Below are 5,000 nucleotides of genomic sequence, written 5' to 3'. Positions count from 1 at the left end.
ATAAGTTAATAAGTCCATCATACCAATCTCCCCCCCCCCACTTTGCCCCTTTCGCCACCCAATCCGAAAACCGAAAATGACAACAGAAATCATAATAGAGAAATAGAGAGGGAGAAAAAAAATCGAATTATGAAACTGTTCGGCTGGATTTCAAGAATATAAAACACTTCAGCCCTTTTATACTTATTATTGTTTTTAAAATCATTATCACCGTTATTACTATTATTTTATGCTTATTTACCGTAGTGCCTAGTATTTTTTTGATGTGATTTATACTCGCAGATGTAAAAAAAATAATAATAAATAAAAATCCTGTTACACGCTATCACGTAAAAAAAGAGAAAAATATCGATTATCGAACTATAGATATTTACGGATGACTCATTGGTCATTTTTGGCAAAAACTGAAATCAGTGAAGACCACTGTAATACAACAACAACAACAGCAAAAGGAAAAACAAACAAACAAACAAACGAGATGATGAAAATGAAAGAGATGGTTCAAGAATTGCTAAAAAAAACAACAACATCATCATGAAAAAATGGTCAACTTATCGCTAAGAAGTTCGTAAACATTTATAAAATCATTAATCATATTTCTTATTAATTATTTATTTATATTCTTTTCTGCGCGGCTAACTCAACGCTTAGCGTGAGATCTTAATTCATCTATTCATTTCATCCACGCATAGGGTTTCGTAAAAAAAACTTTACCCGAGTTCAAGTCACACACACACACACACACACACACACACACGCACACACACACACACACAAATACACACACACACACACACACACGCACACACACGCACACACACACACACACAAATACACACACACACACACACACACGAACACACACACACACACACAAAAAAAAAAAAAAACGTACAATCATAAGTTTGCAGTTATTTGAAATTTATACATGGTCAAATGGCAAAATGGAAAAAAAAAACGCGCTCAAGCTTTGTTGCGCACAGAAAATCAGGCAGCATTAAAATCAGCCAGGTGTGGATTTAGACATGGAGAGGCCTTAAGCCATTTGGGACCTCTTGTATAGATAATAATAAAAAAAATTAACAAATAAAACTAGAAAACTTAATATATTTTAGTCTATAAAGCATAAACAAACAACTCTGACTTGCAGAAACAATAAATTCTAAACGGTCGCTAAAATTTAGAGATCTCTGGAGTTGCGAAGAGGCTATTATTTCCTACTTCGAGAAACAATTTCATTTTGTCATCAACTTGTAACTCTCCTTATGAGAAAGTCAGCAGAAAACTATGAAATTAATCAATCAAATAAGTAAATGTATGAATAAATCAATAAATTGTGGGCTTCGGAATGTGCAACTATACTATGGCTAAAAGAAATAAATGAAATCCGGAAAAAATTCCCAGAGTTTCACAGAGGTCTAACCGAGGTACTTTAACACAGTTAGCCCCCCTCTGCCATGGTGAAAATCCTCGTTGGCAACTTCCAAGCTATGCCCCGCCTCTTTGACTTTATTTATTGCAAATATAAGATATTCTTTTATTTCTCTTTTTTTTCTTTTTTTTTATCTACTATTGTCACTACTAAATCGTCTCTGACGAAAATACACTGGAAAAATTAACCATAACATATTTAAGAGACTGACAGGGTCAAGAATGGGGCAAAGCTTATGACATTTTCACGTTTTAGCCAATGCGAGTGCCTGTGAGATATCAAATATACCTAGATACATAATTATTTGTATAAAGTTAAACCATATTTCTTTTATTTATAACAAAAAGTTCCTTACCATTAACACCCATTAGAATACTCTTGGGAAAAAGTAAATTTCATTTTAGGGTCCAACAGACTAAATGGAACTGGAACTACGTGGTCTTATGTGCCCTGGGTCTACCACTTCGAAACCACATATATATTTTCAATGGTAATAATAATAATAATAATAATAATAATAATAATAATAATAAATGCTACAAATCGAACCATTATAGCGTCTCATAGTGGGATTCTCTCTCTCGCTCTATCTATTTATCTATCTCTTCTATCTCTCTACCCGTCTACTGTCTATCTGTTAGTTTACTTTTCCTGCTCCACCTGCCACGCTGCCCACCTGTTGCCGTCCTTTCCACGCTGGTGTCAGTCACTCCACCTCCACCTTACCACCACCACCTACTCCTCCTCTTCCTCTTTCTCCTCCTCCACCACCACCACCTCCTCCTCCTCTTCCTCCATCTCCACCACCTCCTCCTCCCTCTTTCACCCCCTCCTGGCATCTACTTCCCTTCCAGCTACTTATTCCCTTACGTCACACCTCTCTCTCACTCTCTCTCTCTCTCTTTGGTGGGGGGGGGGGTCCTTATGCCCTGCGCTCTGACGGTCCCCCCCCCCCCCCCTACATTTAGGTTGTGTGCCCGTATGCCCCGCAGTGCTATATTTTCTATTTCCTTCCTTCCCTTCCCCTTGGTTTCTCTCCCTTCCTCTCCACAATGCCCATATTCTTTCTTTCTCTGTCCCCGTATTCCGTTTTTTCCACTCGTGCCCACACTCCACACTGCTTCCTCCATTTTGCCCACACCCATTTGCCACTTTGCTCATAGCACCCCATACCCCCTTCCACTCTGCCCACGCCCCATACCCTGTTCCATTCTGCCCATAATCTATGCCAATCTTCCACTTCAAACCCATACCCCCTCTCCTACTCTGCCAACAGCCATTCCCTACCTTCCACTCTGCCTACAACCCCATACCCTTTTCCAGTGTACCCACATACCCCTACATACCCCCTCTTCGATTCTGCCCACCCACCATATACCCTCTTCCCCCCTCCCCCTTCCTCGTACCCATTCCCCCCTCCCCCCCTTCTCCTGTCTCTGTCTCTGACGCACAATGAATCGTGACGTCACATCCTCCACGTAACAGTGTTGCCAGACACCCCGATTTCGTCGTCTCCAGAAATATTCCTTTCTCTCCTTTTTTTGTTCAATTTCTTCTGACGTGTATGAAAAAGGGGGGGATCCAAATACGAATTCAAGAAAACGAAATGGCACACCCACCCATCAACACAATAACGTGGAAATCATACCAAAGAGGTAGAGAGAAAGGTCGCGAAAATGTTACTTGACCTGACACCGACAACCTGGGGCACAACCGACACGTGACTCGGCGCTGCTCTCGTCTGTATGGACGTCGATCATAATTATCTGTCTTATGTCGCCTTCCTGTGCTCGCCGCCTCCACAAGAACTGAAAGAACGGAGGCAAAGACGGCCTTTGATTCGCTTTTGTTATGAGTTTGTCTTGTTTTTCGTGTTTGTTTTTTTATTTGTGTGTGTGTGTGTGTGTGTGTGTGTGTGTGTGTGTGTGTGTGTGTGTGTGTGAGTGTGTGTGTGTGTGTGTGTGTATGTATGTATGTATATGTATGTATATGTATGTATGTATGTATGTATGTATGTATGTATGTATGTATGTATATATATTAATATATATATATATATATATATATATATATATATATATAATATTTTTCGTTTGTTATGGTTCCTGTTGGTATTTCGTGTTTCATTGTGATTCGCAAATTCAGCGATACTCGATTCCTCAGTGAGATTGAATTCTTCGTGTATTCGAGACAAATGGCTTCATCAAAATGCCTAACTTAGAAACGAACACGCTTTCAACCATTAATCCTTCATCTCGTACTTACCAATCACAACAAATCACGTATTTGAACGAAAATGTTTATTTTGTTTACTGTCCTTTCATAAATAAAACAAAAACTATTGTCTTTCCAAAAAGCAAATAAGGAAACAGATTATATATATATATATATATATATATATATATATATATATATATATATATATATATATGAGTAAAAAATATATCTTTGCGGTTACAAATGGTCCATCAGTCACGTATTACATAACTAAACTTCTTCATAATACGACTGCTGTTTGGAGTTTAATGTTCAATTCAAACGCCATTTAAGAAAATACCAAAATTGTCATTTCTTACTATGAGGCTAAAAAAATAATAACATAAGCTTTTACTCACAGCCACCGATCAGCAGGCGTCCATTGTCTTTGGTTTTTAATTAAGAACGTTGATGGTACCTGACTCTGCCTCTCTCTCTCTCTCTCAGACTGTTTGTCTCTGTCTGTCACACACACACACACACACACACACACACACACACACACACACACACACACACACACACACACACACACACACACACACACACACACACACACACACACACACACACACAAACACAAACACAAACACAAACACATACACATACACACACACACACACACACACACATACACACACACACACACAAATCACGCAATTAACGTACTTGCACCCTCCATTGCACAAACGCACATTGCTTTAATATCATCTAAATGGAATCAGCAATTGCATCAGCTCACTCCCCCCTCCCCAATTTCCCCCACTACCCCACCCATTTGATTATCCGTAAGGGCGATGCATTTGCTTGTTTCTGCATAGTAATCACCTTTAAGAATTCACTTGCGTATAGTTTGTCATATTGCACTGTTGTCTTACGAATGGCATCTCGATCTCATCCTTTTCCAGAGTGGATAGAGTGCCGATATCTATCGGAATAATTGAATAATTAAGTCAGGTTGCGATTAAAATAAACTCTTCCGATGTTAAAGGATATTATCCTTTCCGAAGCGTGTCCAACTCTCGCGCGTAGGAATCGCTCATGATAAACAACGAATGCTTTATGTCAAAAAAAACGAAGCTCACAATCGGTATTGCTGTCCATCCACTGTACCAAACATACACTGATTGAACACTGCCGCTGTCCCTTCTACCGATCCGCTCACAGAAAACGTGAGGAGGTTTCATGGGGGAGCACTATACGAGAGTTTTGGGTATACCCTGAGGGGTAGCTGGGTTGAAAGCAGGCAGCCCTTCCTTCAAGTGGGGTATTTTCTCTGTATTTTTTTTTATGTCTGGCCAAGATTATGTGA

General features: G+C 39.4%; 1 protein-coding gene across 1 annotated transcript in view; it reads right to left on the bottom strand.

Moving 5' to 3' along the window:
* LOC119568445 (zinc transporter ZIP1-like) overlaps positions 1 to 4,863 on the bottom strand; it is a 29,588-nt gene extending 24,725 nt beyond the window's left edge. The window contains exon 1 of the mRNA XM_037916986.1: positions 4,774 to 4,863. The gene's annotated coding sequence lies outside the window, so the exon portion shown is untranslated. The remainder of the gene's footprint in view (positions 1 to 4,773) is intronic.
* Positions 4,864 to 5,000: the final 137 nt, after the last annotated feature.

The sequence above is a fragment of the Penaeus monodon genome, chromosome 43, assembly GCF_015228065.2.
Source record: "Penaeus monodon isolate SGIC_2016 chromosome 43, NSTDA_Pmon_1, whole genome shotgun sequence".
Classification (NCBI taxonomy): Eukaryota; Metazoa; Arthropoda; class Malacostraca; order Decapoda; family Penaeidae; genus Penaeus; species Penaeus monodon.
The sequence above is the reverse complement of the archived record's forward strand: the minus strand, read 5'-3'. Positions and strand labels throughout refer to the sequence as shown.